The sequence below is a fragment of the Molossus molossus genome, unplaced genomic scaffold (assembly GCF_014108415.1).
Source record: "Molossus molossus isolate mMolMol1 unplaced genomic scaffold, mMolMol1.p scaffold_m16_p_1, whole genome shotgun sequence".
NCBI classification, from domain to species: Eukaryota; Metazoa; Chordata; class Mammalia; order Chiroptera; family Molossidae; genus Molossus; species Molossus molossus.
In genome coordinates this window covers 1,598,205-1,615,325 of record NW_023425344.1, presented here as the reverse complement: position 1 = coordinate 1,615,325, position 17,121 = coordinate 1,598,205, and the positions used below count along the sequence as shown (strand labels likewise).

Here is a 17,121-nt window from a genome sequence, read left to right as displayed (position 1 = left end):
TGGGGCTACCCTCCTGGCATGATTTGAGGGTGACAGGCCACAGGACCCCCGGGAGTTGCAAAAGCCTCGTCTTGTTCACCAGGTTTCCTAGGGCACAGCCCCACAGCTGGTGGTGCCAGCACCTGGCATCCCTCACCTGTGTGAGGGCAGCCCCAGACCTCTGCCAAAGCCCCGTGCCACCTGGGGGCCAGCTCGGGTCACAGGCATCCTGAGCCTCTTGTGTTTGAGGGCTCCTCAGGGTGGGCACAACCACCCTGGTCTCCCCCAGCCTGGGCCAGCCTCAGTGCCCTCCGATGGCCAAGGGCACACCCTGCCTTTAGCAGAAAGCTGGCCACAAGGCAGACAGATGGTGGCGAGAGGAGGGTTAAGTGGGCCTCTTTCCCTTACCCTTACCGGCCTGCAGGGTGCGTAGAGGCCCCCGGGTGAGACACTGCTGGGCACCCAGCCCACTTCCCTGCTTTGCCAACTGCATGGCCTCAAGCCACTGACTTTGCCTCTCAGAGCCTCCGTTTCTCCAACTGGGAATGTGTGCTGGGGGCGGAGATGAAACAGCAGCTGAGGGGCCTGGGGCCAAGCACCCTCCAGGACAGCCAGGGGGCATTTCCAGGATGGGCGCGGCCTCAGGGGCCGGGATCCAGAGGATGTGCCAAGCCCCACTGGCCCTGCATCAGGGGAGGGGCCAGGGGCCAGAGAGGAGGAGTTTGCTGGGACAGGGTGGGGGTGGGGGAGACCAAGGCGGAGCACAGGCTCAGGCTTAGAGCATCCCAGGGTGGGGAGGAAACCGTGGGGGATAGGCAGCCAAGGCCCAAAGAGGCTGGGGTGCAGGTGTGGAGGTGAGAACCTGCCAAGATAAGAACCAGGAGCCACCGGCCATCCTGAGGCCATCACAGCCCTCACTGGACAGATGGCAGGATGGATGAGGAGGCCTGAGGTCCAGCCGATGCCACAGCCTCCCCTGCCCTGTCCCGAGGGCCCGGAGCACATAAATGCAGAGGCCATGCCCACCAGACCTGACCCAGCCTGCGATGCTGAAGGGGGAGTCAAGGCCCAGAGCAGAGGCACAGGGGTCCCTGTGGGGCCCAGACCTGTGGGGCCCTTTCCCCAAACCTAGTTTCCCTCTGGGAAGCAGAGGTCAGGAGCCCTGGGCCGCTGCGTGGCCTCCCAGACCCTTCCTCTCTGCGCCTGTTTCTCCATGTGCCCTCCTGTCTCCCGAGGCAGCAGCACCCCTGTCGTGAGTGCCTCTGCCTCTCACGTTCCTGGAAACAGAGGATGTTCGCACCACCCCAACCGCCAGTGATGGCGGCTCTGGTCTTCCACTCCCCCTCCCTGCGCCGAGGGCCGGGGTCTCAAAGTGCCAGGGGCCCCGCCATGCCAGATGCAGGGCACTTACCAGGCTGGGTGGCAGCCAGCCAGCAGAGCCGGGCAGGGGCCAAGGGTCAGCCTGAAAAGAAAGAGGGGGGAGAGCTTTCATGCTGGGTCCCGGGTCCCCAGCCCACTCGGGAGCGAGGCAGTGCCCCGTGTGCCGCTGGTCCCATCCACACCTGCGCAGAGTTTGCATGTGGTATTAAACTGAGAGTCTCGCCTGGCTGGTGTGGCTCAGTGGTTGAGCGTCAACCCATGCACCATGAGGTCGCTGGTCAGGACACATGCCCAGGTTGTGGGCCCGATCCCCAGTGAGGGGCGTGCAGGAGGCAGCCAATCGATGTTCCCTCTCATCAATGTTTCTCTCTCTCTCCCTTTCTCTCTCTCTAAAATCAATAAAGAAAAAAATTTTTAATAAAAAATAAATAAATTGAGAGTCACATCATAGATTAGCCAGATGGGTCCGAAACCCAGGGACAAGCATCCTCGCGAGAAGAAACAAGGACGTGTCGAGGAGAGGGTGACGAGAGGGCAGAGTCAGGGACGGAGGGAGGCAGCCACCAGCCCAGGGAGCCAAGGACGCTGCGGTCACCGAGGCTGGACGAGGCCAGGAAGGAAGGCTTCTCCCCGGGAGCCCCTGGGGACCAGGATTCGGAACTCCGGCCTCTGGAACTGAGGTGGATGTCGGTGGTTAAGCCCCAGGTGCGGCAGCCGTGGGAAACCGACACACAGGGACGCGCCGTCCTTTTCCTGGACGAACTGCGGCTCCCAGTCTCTGCCGGTCTGAGTCTGGGCACAGCTGGCCTGGCCTCCCTGGATGTCACGGCTCCCCCCGGCCTGGCTCGCCACCGCCCACCCTTCCTGGGCACGGGGTCAGTGCCCTGAGGCCCAAGCCCACCACACGCTCCCTTCCCGGCCCCGTGTCCACACCCTGCCAGCCCTTCCTGGCTCAGTCAAGCCATTTCCCCAGGGCAGGGGCCAGGCTGGTGCCCTGGCTGAGCGTCCGGCTCTGGCTTTCTGCCCAGGGCCCTGCCTTTCAGGACCACAGTGGCCCATTCCTAGAATGTGCCATCTCCTCCACCGGGAAATAATCCTCCCCAACGAACACACCCTCATCCTTTGAGAGAGAACCATCTAGAACCTCACCCCGAAATCTCCGTCGGTGGCACAGAGTGTCACCACATGTGTGCCAAGACAGACCCGTGGGTGGACAGAGGGTTCAGTGTCATGTCCACACACATGGCCAAACCCCGACGTGCCTGCCTACAGCCAGCACAGGCCTGGCCCAGCTCAGAGCCACTGTGAAGAATGGGCCTTGCAGCCCACCAACCCTCAGCCAGAGGGTTTGCAGCATGGCTGACCCAGGACGTCTTCGGGGCTGGTCATCCTGGCCCCGGGGCACAGCAGTGTGCTTTAGGGGACACCAGGGGCTCCCCGAGGCTGCCGGGGATGGAGGGGGAGGCCATCTGGTCTCTCCTGTGTCCTAGGCCCAAGGGAAGTGCGGGAAGAGGCCACCCCCCAAATGGGGGCCTGGGTTTCGGAGGATGCCAGCCAAACTCCTGGAGGGTGGGGTTACTCTCTGGGCCCTCGGTGCTGAAGCTCTGTGCCTGTGGAGGACTCGCAATGCCCCCCGGCTCCACAGCACCCCGGAGCCTTCCTCTCCAGTGTCTCTGCCTCCAGCGGACATCCCCACCCTGTGTGACGTCTCCCGGGCCGAAGCCAGCGCAGCACTCGGACAGAGCTGGGGCCGAGGCTCCCCAGGAGGGCGGCACGGTGGGAGGGACACGCTGGGCAGGGGCTGCAGGACCAGGCCCCGTCCCCAGCACGAGGTCCCTGGCAGGCCCTGGCGAGGGCGGGCAGTGCTTTCCTGAGCCTCTCCTGCCTCAAACCACAAATCAGCAGAGGCGTTTCAGGATTCACACTTCAGTTCATCATACGCTGACAAGCTGCCACCTTTGATTGCTTGAGAAAATCTCTCCGGAGCACAGACGTGTGGGCCCGTCCACCCCCAGTTCCTGGCCCCTCGCCCGCAGATGCAGCCCGCCCCCCTCGCCCGCCCGGCCTGGCCTGGCTGAGGAAGCTCCCTCCCCACACTGTGGCCAGCGTGGCACCTGAGGCCCAGGCCCTGCACAGGGCACAGGGTAGCACCCCCGAGAGGGGTGCCCAGTCCATTCAGCCACCATGAGACTCTGCCCCACCCGCAGGACCTAGGTAGGCAGGACAGGGTCGTGGTTAGAGTAGGGCTTCCTTGGGGACAGGCCGGGCTCGCCTTTTCCTCCTAACCTTGTGGCCCACTCTGCCTGACTCCTCCTCTGACAGCCCCCATGTGGCGCTGTCCCAAAGACACCTGCATGGTTGGCGGGCAGGGCACTCCAGGGACACCGGCTTCCTGTTGGCACAGCATCCTCACGGTTATTTTGGGGAGGAGGAGCCTTATCTCGCCCTCGGCACTCCGGGCCCCCTTCTGAGCGCGTTACCCCCACGCTGGGAATTCCACTCGGAGGTGAGGTGACCCTCGCCTGTCGCCTGTCATGGAGGTTTGGTTCACTCAGCCTAGAGACCACCCTCTCTGCCTCCCCAGCCCAGGTCCTCACTGCCCGCCCACGTGCCCCAGCTCCTGGGAGGGGCTACCCCTCACCAAGCCCCCAGCATTTCCAGTCTGTCTGTAGCCGGCCGGCCCCTCCTCGACACCAGGCCCACCCCCCGTCGTCCCAGTGTGCCCAGCACGCGCCAGGCACCTCCTGCAACATGAACAGATGCCCCCCGGACGCCCTCTCCTCTGTGGGGTCCAGTTCACGGGGCTCATTTGCTAAATTAAACCATTCATCTCACGCCCAAGAACCCCCACTTCTCCGTCTCCAGGGGGCTCTGGCTGCCCCCCGAGTGTCCTCCCCTCAGCCTGAGTGTCCTTACTCACAGAGCCAGGCCAGCCACCTATGCCAGCAGAGCAGGTGAGGAGCCGGACCAGGCGCCCCCCCGGGCACCGGATGGTGTGCCCCGCAGACCCGGCTGCCAGGTGCTGCTGCTGTCCCTCAGGTGCTGGGGGATGGTGGGCGGAAACCCGCCACGCACCGGTCAGGACGCCCGCAAGGGGACAGACCATCTCCTCTGAGGTCCGAGGCAAGCTTAGCCCTGGCCAGACCAGGAGCCCACAGAGACTTCCCCAATCCCCACTCCCCAGCAGCCACCAAGCCACCACAGGGTCGCGCACGCACTTTGGCCGCCTCGGCACACATTCACCAAGCCCTACCCTGCTGGCCAAGAAGACTGCACTGCGGCTCTGGAGCTGCAGAGGGGCTGGGGCCCCCGGGAGCAGAGGCTGTCCTCAGCCGGAGGGACCCTCCGGGGACAGAGTATCCACCTGTTGAGGCCAAGGCCAGGGCATCAAGCAGGCCGGAGCACCTTCCTGCCTAAGTTACCTCTTGAGACCGGAGGACCAGGCTGACGGGCCAGGGCAGGGGCAGGAAGCACCCCCTCGGAATGCGGACCCAGGGCCGATGTGTCAGCTCCGTGGCCCACTCAGTCCCCAACGCCCCAAGGGTGAACCTCTGCTCCCCCGATGAGGAAGCTGAGGCTGCGCAGGCTGTGGCCGTGGCCACCCAGCCAGCACTGCCCATGTGACCCAGGGCCGGTGCCTGGCCTGTTTCCTGCCAAGCCTGGCTCTACGGGGCAGAAGAGGGGCAGGGGTCCCCGGGCCCACTCTCGGGAAGGACACTGGCTCCCCCAGCCTGGAAGGCAGCCAGAGGACACGGGTTCGGGCAGAGGGGCCATGTGCAGGCCGGTCCTCTGGGTGCAGTTAGCCTGCTGAACCTCATCTCCGGCCACAAGCCCCGACCCTGAGCCCCGCTCCCAGTGGCCGGTCCCCTCAGGGGCGGGAGTCTGGTGTCAGCCTCGAACAAGCTCTGGAAAAGAAGCCAAACCCAGGCCTCAGTGTCTCCATCAGTAACAGGCTGTCCCAGGAGCTGTGGGAACAGCACCAGGCTGTGTGGACAGAGACTCAATCAGGCAAAGGAGCACAGCAGACAAGCAGAGAACAGCATCCCTGACAGATGGAGGCTCCCACAGAGCCGTGGCCACACCCGCTGGACAGCTAACACTGAGGACACAGAACAGCGTGCTGTCCCCTCATGGGCCGGGCTGGGCTGCAGCCATGGGGCCTGTCTCTCCTGCACATGGCATCACCCTGTCCCCTGAGTGTCTAGTACCGGGGCAGAGGGAGGCAGTTGGGGCACTACCACCTGCCTACAAAACCCACACCCTTCACCTCAGGGTCCAAGCTGGCCTCCCCTCTGTCTGGGGCTCCCAATCTGCTGGGGAGGCAGCCACCTCTGACTCACATCCTTGTGACAACTATTCCGCCCAAGCGCAGTGACACATCAGCCAGGGTTCTGGGAGGAATCTTCCACATGAAGTAGCCAAGCAGGAAGAACACATGAAAAGGTTTTGGATAAGGAGCAGCCAGTGCAAAGGGCCTGGGGTCGGGGTGAGAGGAGGCACACCCCTTCAGACAGGAGGGACAGAGGCAGGCCCATTAACAGAATCGCTTATCATGGCCACATACTCAGCTCAGTGTGGGTGGGGTCTCACACCTGCCCTGGGCTGAGCACCCAGGCCTGGGCACCATTCAGGAGTGGCCTCCAGTCCCAGCTTCTCCCCTTTGCACTGGGGACCTGGCACAAGTCCCTTCTCCAGAACATCACTTCCTCACCCTCCCATAGGGGTTTGTTGGTAACAGCACTCCGAGGACCAAAGGCAGCAGCTCACGGGGACTCTGCCACAGGCACCTGGCCTGGTGCTGGTCCCAGCACCTTTGGGGGTGAAGGGCACCCTGCTCAGCCCAGATCCCCGCACCAGGGTGAGATGACAAAGGTGCGAGTGGGTGGGGTAGAGGAGGCAGCTGGAGACCCAGCCCCTTCTCCTCTCGGGAGCCCAGGGGGGAGGCAGACATCAGCGACGCCAGCCCGCTGCAGGGACACCTGCTGTCCGTGGTGCCAGTCCAGGCATCCGGGGCAAACCACCGGGGACACCGGCCTTGACCCTGGCAGCGGCCAGTGGCCATCTGTTTCGTTCCTCATCACTTTGTCTCTTGCTGTGGTGGCTCCCTCAGACCACATAGCTTCTGGGCACTTTATGGCACTCTACCAGGGCCAGGACAGAGGGCACCCGGACCCTGGGGCATGAGGCCTGGCCCTGAGCCGGCTCCCCCAGGACCAGGCTCATCATCTGTCCAGAGCCTGGCGCTGCCCATCTGCCCCGGCTGGAGCTGGCAGGCTGGGTGGTCTGCACAGGGTCCCTCCTCCTTCACTTCCTCCTGCGTGTTAGGGGTCGGCCTTTCTTCAGTTCTAGTCCACCTCCTTTGACCCTTTTATCACAAGTGTTAGTTTTTTAACCTGTTTTCAAACATTTTCTTTCTTTTTTTTTTAAAATATTTTTTCCTTTATTGATTTTAAAGAGAGAGGAAGTGAAAGGGAGAGAGACAGAAACATCGATGAGAGAGAACATCGATTGGCTGCCTCCTGCATGCCCCCCACTGGGGATCAGGCCCACCACCTGGGAACCGAACCGAACCGGCGACCTCTTGGTGCAGGGTGGACGCTCAAACACTGAGCCACGCCAGCTGGGATCAAACATTTTTCTTCTTTGACACTGTCGATTCTCATTTACTCTCTGAGCTTTTTATTTGATCGCACTGTTTTGCTTTGGGCCACGTTTTAGTCCTTGGTAAATTTTAGGCTCAGGAGGTCGCATGTCTGGGCTGGGTCTTGTCTGCTCACTGGCCACCTCTGGGGTCACAGCCTGGAGACCAGCGCTCAGGCGACAGGTGACACCAGCTCCTCCCAGGCAGGGGACAGACAGGCCTAGCAGGGAGGGAGCCAGAGAGAGGAGGCAGGAAGAGGCGGACAGAGGGCAGAAGAGGGCAGGAGGGGCCGGCCCCGAGGTGGGGGAACTGGGAGCAGTGTGCTCCGGGACTGGGTACGCTGGGCTCGGGCGCTGGCCAGAATGGCTCACGGCCACTGGCTCCTGTGCGTGCCCCTCGCGCCGGCCCACGGGGGCCTGGCTGACCTCGCTGGCCCAGGCACGCTCACACTGCCCCATTGTTCGAAGGGCCAGTGAGGACAGGGGTCTGGCAGTGGGCCCGGGCTGGGGTCCAGAAAAGGGACCCAGCTCCAGCCTCCCCTGCCCTCCCAGCACAGTCTGTGCCCGGCCCTTGGCGGCTGGGCAGGGATAGGAGAGAGCTGGGGGAGGGGGGTGTTTCCATCTGTCTTGCACACAGTCCCCTTCCCAAGGCCAGGGGTCCAGGGGGATACTGTACCCCACAGCCCCCCCTGCTCTGAGCCACTGTCCCAGCCGCAGCACAATCACAGGCAACTGTGTTCATTCTCAAGTTCAAGGTCCTCTGGTGGTCGGTGCCCAGGAGAAGCACCACGCTGGACACCTCAGTGCCCTCCCCGACCTCATACTGTCCCACCAGACACACTCCTGGCTGGTGTTCAGCCCAGCTCAGGCCACCCCAAGACACGCACTGAGGGCCCGCAGTGAGCGCAGGCAGTGTGTGGGGATCAGAGCCCACGCGGAGGCTGGAGAGGGCCCTGGCGGAGGCTCACCCCACGCTCCCTCAGGACTCAGGCTGGGCCCTTCCTCGCAGGGTGGACGGCTCGGGCCAGGCCCCTGGCCACCACCGCCTCCAACCTGTGTGCGCCCCAGGCCTCCTGAGCGCTCCTGGCCCAGAAACCCCACCCCTGGCACAGCGGCCTTAGATCACTGGATCTCCCCTGCGAGCTCCCACCTGGCCCTGCCCTCAGCGGGAGGGGCCACCATGGGGCCACGGGGACAGGGGAGTGCTCTCATCTAGCCTTGGCCAACAGGCCCCCAGGGGCAGGGTGGCTTCTGGTGCTCGGCAGAGGCCTCCCACAGGCCAGCGACCTCCACGGGTGGGGCAGCCTGGACTGGGCTGGGGAGGAGGCATGGTTCAGTGGGTGTGATAGGGACACCCCCTTCCCCAGGAGACAGCCTTGGGTCACAGCACTGTTGGCCAGAGAAGCCAGCAAAGGAGACTGCGGTTGGGGTGGGGTGGGGCAGAGTGGGGACCTCAGCTCTTACCCGTGGCCCCGGGGGGGGGGGGGGTCACCGACTCTGCCCTGGCCGGCTGAACCCTGGCCCCCAGCCCTCCTGCAGGTCCTGCCCCAGCCTCCTGGGCCAGCTCCAGACCCCAGATGGAGTTTTGAAAGCACATTCCAGCCACCGTGCTCCTGCGCCATTCTCGGGCGCTGCCCACTGGAAGGGGTGCACGTCTATGAGGGGGTGGGTGGAACTGCGTGGAGGCCACTGGCCGGGGCCTGGAGGGGGGCCCGGACCAGCTGCCCCTCAGTGCCCAGCTGGCAGGAACCATGGCGGTGGGGCAGGTCCTCCCAGATCCTCCCCGGGAGGTGGGGGTCCTCTTTCTCAATCCTCTTCCTTCCCCAGTGATTTCCTGCCCCCAGAAAGGGCACAGCCACCACCAACCACAGCACTTCACCCTCCTGGTCACATCCTCAAAAAAATAGGAAGATGGGTTTCAGAGTGCCCCTGCCTGGTGCCCAGGGACCCAGGATGGCCTGGGTCAGTCGGAGGTGGGCTCCACCCTCACTCCAGGGCACCGCATGTGGGCAGCGGGCAGGGGCAGCTCCCCTCCGAAGGAGCGGGGTCTGCCACCCCTGAACCAGGCCTCGCCCAGAAAATCATTCCAGACTCCCGGGCCTCCTTCCTCCCACCCCAGGTCCTCCCCTGTGACAAGGCCCGAGCACCGGGCCCCCAGCAGGGTACCCCTCCCCCTGGGTGGGATCTGAGAGAAGACACAGGTAGAGGGGAGGAGGACTGTGGGGGAAGGTCGGCCAGCGGCGGGTTCAGCCGGACAAGGTCCTCAGACGGGGTGAGTGGTGGGAGGCCAGGCTCTGTGATCTAGACAAGAGCGGGGTGGCTCAGCAGGGAGGCCTCGTGGCCTGATGCAGACTGAGGGGCTCAGGGTCCCCCGCTGCCTCCAGCTTGTGGCTGGGCCACCATGGTCTCTCGGGGTTTCAGGCCAGGTGGGGGTCGCACCTCCACGCTGAGGGCCGGAGACAGAGCCCGTCCATTCTCTGCCCACCACGGTCAAACCCGCCGAGTGGCCCTGACTTCCTGCCAAGACCAGGCCCCAGCACTGGGTCTGCCCATCGGGCCCAGAGGGTCAGCACCAGCCCCTTCTGATCTCACACAGGAGGAGAAAAAGCAGCTGGGGTTAGAAAGGGACCTTCCTCAGCCCTGGCCGCTGTGGCTCAGCAGTTGGAGCATTGACCTGCGGACCAGAGTCCCGGGTTCGGTTCCTGCTAGGGGTATGTACCAAAAAAAAAAAAAAAAAGAAAGGGACTGTCTTCAGGAGGCACAGGGAGTGCCGGTTTCTACGTGCAGCTCCCGCCTGGTCCCCACAGGGCTGTGCTCCTGCACCTGACCACTCAGGGCTCCAGGCCAGCTTTGCTGGGTCCTTCCCCACCACCCTCCTAAGGCTGCTGGTCTGACCTGGCTGGCTCACGTAGGAACTGGCTCCCTGGGACCCAAATCCCAGACCCACCCTGTGGCAAGAGGCTCTGCTCAGGGGAGCATAGGCTGACCCCAGTCTTAGCCCCAACACACATCTCCAGAAAGGGAAAGAAAAGGAGCTGCTTTCGCTGGGGGTGGGCCCTCGAGGACACCTGGCTAGCCTCAGTCTCCCTTCTTTACAGCTCCTGGGGCCACAGAGGCCTGGCCAGCAGTGGCGGCAGCTGGAGCCCCGGTGGGGGCAGGGCGCCGAGGTGGGCGGAGGGCTGTGATGGAAACTGGCAAAGTTTCCAACAAGGCTGCAGCAAAACAACCCAGTATTATCTGACCCGAAACCCTGCCAACTCTGAGGCAGGGGCCTTCCAGGGTGACAAGCGCATCTGTCTCTGCCGCTGAGCCCTGAGCAAGAGTTAAACAAGCCAACTTCAAAGAGCGCCTGGCCCAGCCCTGCCCTAGCCTGCAGAGCCCCGCCTGCCTGCCTGGCGTGCCTGCTGCCCAGTGTGCGTGCCTGCTGGGTCTGCTGAAGCTTCGGGGTGCTCCAGTGGGACTTCCCACTGGGGGAGCCCCCACTCCCCTCAGTCCTGCCCACCCCAGGTCACATGGGCACTGCCAGGCACTCAGAGGCGGCCCTGTCCTTCAGGAGTTCCCAGTTGGGCAGGGGGAGCCGGACGGTAAGCACGGCTGACCAGGAAGGGCTCAGAGGAGGTCCCCAGCTCAGGGGTGGCGGGGAAGGTGCCCAGCACGGCTGACCAGGAAGGGCTCAGAGGAGGTCCCCAGCTCAGGGGTGGCGGGGAAGGTGCCCAGCACGGCTGACCAGGAAGGGCTCAGAGGAGGTCCCCAGCTCAGGGGTGGCGGGGAAGGTGCCCTGAGCACAAACACCTACGCCTTTTACTAAAGTACTTCTGAAGGAGACAGCGGCAGGGTGGGCCCGCCAGGCTGAGCTGCTACCTGTGGGCCTGTCCACCCCTGGGGTCCATGCCTGGCCCAGGTCCTAGCACACAGGGCGCCCAGCACATACGAGAGGGGCAGTCACTTACTCTCGATGTCTCACGACAGAGCATGGATAGCAGTCAGAAAGACCCAGATGGCTCCCCAGACCTGGCTGCTCCAGATAGACTCTGCCCTTTGTCCCAGGCTTCTCCAGGTCCAGCCCACCCCACCCCAGGCAGAGGTGTCCCTGCTGTCCCTGCTGTCCAGCCCTGAGGGCTGGGGAAAGCAGCCCAGTGGGCGCCATTACCAGCCCCTCGGACATTCATAACCACCGCAGGTAGAAAGCGGTTCACTGCCCCCGTGGCACAGACAAGGAGAGCAGGGTCCGGCGGCATGAGCCTCTTGGCCAAGGTCACTTGGCTGGTAAACGGTGGCAGCCAGAGTCAGAACCAGGGCCTCTGACCACGGCTGGGCCACTCTGTCTCTCCGTCCCCTCAGGCTTCCATCTGCAGGTGTGTTCACATGTGTGCGTGCGTGTGTGCGTGTGTGCATGTGGGGAAGGGACGGGGGGCTGGCTCAGCACCCCACTCTTCTCTGTCCCTGTGACCAGTAAAGGCCAAGGTCGATCAGGAGCCCACCCACCCCCCTCTCTTTCCCAGACCAGCCTCCTTGAGGGCCCCTCCCTGACTCCGTAGGCCTGAGGGACTCCCCCAAAAGGCAAGCCCCTCTGTCAGCACCCCTTTTTCTGGATGGCTGACAGGGACTGGCTTGTCCCCTCTGCCCAAGGTGTGCCCCAACACAGGCATAGAGCAAAGTAACTGAGGAGGGGGAGTCTGACAGAGTCCTCACTCCTTGGAGCCCCCCTGGCCCTGGCCCCTGGGGTGAAGCCTGGTTCCCAGGGCCCTGCACAGACGTCCTGGGTAATGGCCCAGTGAGGCCCAGTCCCCTCTTCTGGCCCTGCAGAGTCTGGGTCAAAGAAAGCAGGGGACTGACCCAGGGTCACACTGAGTGTCAGGCTGGACTTGAACCTGGAACCCTGCTCCCACCCCAGGACTTGCCATGGCCCTCAGCCCTCAGAATGTCACACAAAGATTCCACACATTCCATCATCACCCTCAGGGCAGGTAGTCTTCCGACCCCTTTGTGCGGGGCCAGATTACATCTCATCAGCAAGATCACAGGTCAACCTGGGTGTGAGCCTGGTGGCCAGGGCCCGGCAGCATGCCTACCCGGCAGCCGGCACAGACATCGCCAGCATCGAGACGACCCGGGCACAGGGAGAGGCGGTGAGGCGCTGGCAGGCAGTGTGGAGGAGGGAGCAGCTCTGGGGCAGCCGCACTCAGGGCCTCTCAGCACCCACAGAGGGAACCAACTGTCAGCACCGCTTGCCCAGGGGAAGGAAGCCTAGGCCCAGAGCAGGAAAGAGCTGGGCTGTGGGGAGGGGCCTCTCCTGTCCGCTCTGCCATCCTCGCTGACCTTTCACCGTTCCCAAGAATGAAAGTGGCCCTGGCCGGTCTGGCTCAGCAGTTAGAGCATCAGCCCTCCAACTGAAGGGTCGAGGTTCAATTCCCAGTCAAGGGCATGATCTGGGTTGCAGGTTCAATTCCTGGCCCTGATGTCACATGTCACATGGATGTTTCTCTCTCCCGCCCTCCCCCCTCTCTAAAAAAAATCAATGGAAAAATGTCCTCAGGTGAGGATTAACAACAAGAAATAAAGACTGGCAGGCTCGCCCTGGCCGGTTTGGCTCGGCGGTTAGGGTGCCATGCGGTCCAGAGAGACCCGGGTTCGGTTCCCACTAAGGGCAAGTACCTCGGTTGCAGTTTGTCCCCGGCCCTGGTTGGGTTGTGCGGGTGGCAGCCACTCGATGTGTCCCTTTCACATCGATGTTTTTTTTTCTCTCTCTAATCCTCTCCCTCCCTCCCGCTCTATCTGTACAAAAAATGTCCTCGGGTGAGGATTAAAAAAAAAAAAAAGAGCAGCAGGCTCCCCTGAGCCATGGGACTATCAGTCACTCACACTTCAGTGTGAATCAGCTCCCAGAGGTGGCTTTCCTCCCACTCCAGTGAGCGGGCCCGGGAAGGCGTCTGGATCACCTGGGGGAGGGGGAGCCACCTCCGGGCTGAGCCTTCGGAGGCCAGCACGGGCAGGTCGTGTAATGGGGCCCCAGGGACCTAGGTCTCCCGGGCGCGCCCTGCGCAACCCGAACACGGTACTTCCTGAGCCAATGCCGCCACCAGGCCCCGCGCCGCCCGCCCCCCGCCCGCCCTGCGGCGACGACCCCAGGCCTGGGGACCCGGCGAGCCCGGGGACGCGATCACACGCCGCCCGCCCGCGTCCCCCCGCGCCCCCCCGCCGTTCTTACCCGCCGAGGTTCTGTTCCCGGCCCGCGGGCTCTGCGTCCAGGCGGCGGAACCCAGCTCGGTGGCCAGGCCGGCCCGCCCGCGGGTCCCAGGCAGCAGCTCCATCTGGCCCGGCCCCGCCCCTCGCGCCAGCCCCGCCCCCGCCTCAGGCCCCGCCCCGGGCCCCGCCCTCCCTGGCTCCCAGGTCTCGCCCAGCTCCAGACTTTAAGGACTCCTCACGGGGGTCTCCTAGTCGTGGGGGTCCGAGGTTGGGTGCCGGGACCTCAAGGTGTGGGGACCCCCACCTTTCCCCATCCCCTCTCCCAGGGACAAGGCGGGTGCTGGCTGTAGGCACTGTCCATGCAGGGCACACAGTAGGTGCTCAGTAAATGCAGGTGAGAGAACAAACACGAAACATCTTTCCTTTGGGTGTGTCCCTGCCCAGGAGACCTGGTGGCCCCTCCCAACCCTGTGATCCTGATCCTGCCTCAAGAGAGGGCTTAGGGTGACAGAGTCAGAGGAGGCTCCTGGGGACTAGGACCCAGACCTGGTGACTTGGAGGGCGCTCCTGGCAGGGCCCAGCTTGTGCGAAGCCCTGGAGGGTACAGGAGTCCTGGGCTCTGAGGGCCAGTCCAGCCCTTCCCGCCGCCCTGTCGCTCCCCAGTGGTCTGCACCCCCCACCATCAGCACCCCAGGCCTGGGTCAGCTGCTGCCTTCCCCTCTGAGAGGTTTGTTTGGGTAAAATGTCTACACAGAGTAACAGCCTCTACCAGGAAGATCTATTTTCAAACATCACACACGTGGGTGGAGAACTCAGGGCCCACGCACTCGCGGTTCTATTTTTATATCCAAACACCCCAATCTGGGACTTGAAAGGGCCATTCTATTTTGGGGGCTTCCGGCCCAGCAGTGTGGAAGGTGGGTGTCTTCACACCCGACTTCCTCCATCTTTCTCCCTCCTGGGGGGCTCTGGCAGCCCCTGTCCCCCAAGTCCCCGAGCCCATGTGACCTCCGGGAAGGCACTGGGGTCTGGAAGGGGAAGCTGTGACCATCAAGACAAAAGGTTTCACTAACCCCAGGGACCCCACCCATGACCCCAGCTCAGGGTCAGAGGGGTAGCCACCCCTTCCCTGGCCAGTGCTGGGCATAGGGATGAGGTGCAAGAGACAGGGTGTGAGGTGGCTGTGTGACTGTGAAGCTGCCTGGACCAGAGGTGGGGGCAATGAGGGGACCCCAGAAGGGACCAAGCTCTCCCAGGCCTGCCCTCCAGATCCTGGCAGACTGGCTGCCTTGGCAGGAGCGAATGAGGGAGTTGCTTCACTAGACGCCCAGAACCCCCAGCCCTGTGGATGCTGAGTGAGTGGGTCTCCCCTGTACCTGCCCAGCCCAGGGCCCCAGGGGACCACGCCCTTCCCTTTCACTCTTCCATCCTCCAGGGTGCACTTTGGATTCCCATTCCCATGGGTCCCCAAAACCATAGTGGGGCCCTGGCTGGTTTGGCTCAGCAGTTGGAATGTAGGCCCACAGACCAATGAGTTGAGGGTACGATTCTGGTCAAGGGCACACACCTCAGTTGCGGTTCGTCCCCGGCCCTGGTCGGGGTCCTGTGGGAGGCAGCCAGTCCATGTGTCCTTCTCATATCCTGGATGTGTCTCTCGCTGGCCCTCCATCTCTCTCTCTCTCCCTCCCACCTCTTACTATCTGAAGATGAACAGAAAAATGTCCTCAGGCGAGGATTAAAAAACAAAACAAAAAACCATGGTGGGCAGCTCTGAGGCCCCCAGATGCTGCCCTGGGTACACCTTCCTTCCCAAGGTGCCACCCTCTGCCAAAGAGCCGAACTCCTGAATTCACCCAGACACCGCAGTGCCCCTGTGCTCCCCCCAGGCTGGCTGAGCCCCTCTGTGCTTGGCTCAGAACCCAGCCCTGCCCACCACACCAGCTCAGAATGGCCTGGGTCCAGCCTGCTGCCTCGGAGCCCCTGCCCACTTCCCATCCTGCCGACTCCGCAGGGCGCAGGCAGGGCAAAGGTGAACAGTTCTGTCCACAGTGACCTTCTGAGCAGTACCCGGCCCAGAGCTGGCCCTGAAGGGTGGGAGGAAACAGAGCTCTGGGGGCTGGGGGAGGGGACAGAGCGAGTCACAGGGACACTGGGGTCAGCACGTGAGGAAGGCCAGGAAGACCAGGGCTGGCACTGCCTGACTGAGGGGCACCAGGTCTTCCCCGAGCACCTGCTGTGCCGGGGCCTTCACATCCCTTACCCCTCTCCCTGCAGCCGCCAGGAGATGGCAGGGAGCCTCACTTTCAGATGAGAAACCAGGATTCCGGAAGGGGGCCTCATGCGGGGACCTGGGCTCTGCTCTTGGGAAGTCTGGCCACAGCGCACAGCAACACGATTGCCTTTTTAAGTTATTTCTGTTCATATTGCAAAATAATAAGGGCAACGTTGTCTGCTTCTCTCGGCTCATTCATAAATAGTGCTGGACTGCCTGGCCGGTCCTCGGGGGAGCGGGACCCTGGCTCCCCCAGACTGAAGACTCAAATGAAGAGAGAACTGCGAACATGCCCTGTGGAAGCGTAGATGACCCCCCGAGACCCCGAGACGGGGCGGGCTTTCCGGGGCAGCACCCGAGCCAACACCCCAGCTTTTGAGTGTAAAGGAAAGAGCCCGTAGACATAGTAACAGGAAAGCAACCCCAAAACGGCGAACGTCCAAAACCTCAAACAGCGGGAACCGCACACAGGGCAGGACAACGTGCAAACTGCGTGCACCGTGAAGGGAAACGCATTTCACGTTATTAAAGCTTCTACCTTGAGTTGAAAATGGGCACAAATAGTGATTCACCAAAGAAGAACTATAGGTGACCAATAAGCCGAGTTGGAACATGTCCTACCTGACTGGTAACTGAATAACTACAGAGAACAGTGGCACCCTCCTGCTCACTGCAGTTCAGCTCCCGCAGGCGCCCGGGATCTGAGACTGCGGTGGTCTGGTCCCCTGCAGCCGCTCGGCCACCGCGAGGCCTCTCTCTCTTCCTGGGCTGCACGGAAACGGGTCCGTCCTGAGGCCCAAGTTCACGTCTTGCCGAGTTACCCAGCAGGGTCACACTGGGCAAGGAACACATTGGAGTGTGCGTTTACTTCCTGCTCACTGTCAGGGTTAGACGTGCCCGTGTTTGAAAGGGTGTGTAGTTTCGCAAGGCCTCCTACGAAACAGCCTCCTCTCCTCATTTTCCACGGCAACTTTTAGCTCATTCTTTTTGGTTTCACCTTCCTGCCCCCGAACATCGCGCTGCTCCCTGACTGCCAAGGAGGCCTGGTGCTTTTGTTTAGCCTGAGGGTCATGCCCAGCTGTGTGGCTGGGTGGCAAGTGGTGACCCATGGACGGAGAGGTCGCCGGTTCGATGCCTGGCCTGGATCCCCAGAGTGGGGGTATGCAGGGGGCAGCCGATTGATGTTTCTCTCTCTCTAAAAGAAAAAAAACAAAAAACAAAATGAAAACCTTTCTTGCTCAACTTGTGTCTTCTGGAGTTAATGTCATCTTTTTTATTTTACATGATTTCTCATTACTAGGTCACCTCCAAATCCTGCCACATGTCCAGTCTTGCCCAGTGAATCAGGTCTTCTGTCAGCTCGAATTGACTGCTCTCCAGGCTGGGGCACAGCCCTCGCCCTGGGGTCTGCCGTCACCAGCACCCCATGTTCTCCTCGTGGCCCTCTCGCCGCAGGGCCCGTGTCCTGCATTCCACGACCTCCTCTTTCCGGGTACCTGATGTCCCCCAATCCAGAGATCCTCTGCGTGGCCCACTCCAGGGAAGAAGCCCGGGACTAGCGGTCTGGCGGGTGCGTCCAGAGGCCCAGCTGCGGGAGAGACCGCGGGAGGCTCTGGCTCTGGTATCGTCATCCCTGAGAAATCTGCTCTGACTCCTTGATAGCT

General features: G+C 62.8%; 1 protein-coding gene across 2 annotated transcripts in view; it reads right to left on the bottom strand.

The window, feature by feature from the left end:
• Positions 1-13,282, bottom strand: part of SH3BP2 (SH3 domain binding protein 2) — a 47,488-nt gene extending 34,206 nt beyond the window's left edge. Inside the window, exons 1-2 of one of the 2 annotated variants that reach the window (XM_036275079.1) lie at positions 13,208-13,282; positions 1,391-1,441 (exon numbers count right to left, since the gene is read on the bottom strand). The gene's annotated coding sequence lies outside the window, so the exon portion shown is untranslated. The remainder of the gene's footprint in view (positions 1-1,390; positions 1,442-13,207) is intronic. The other variant, XM_036275084.1, reaches the window with a different exon arrangement.
• Positions 13,283-17,121: the final 3,839 nt, after the last annotated feature.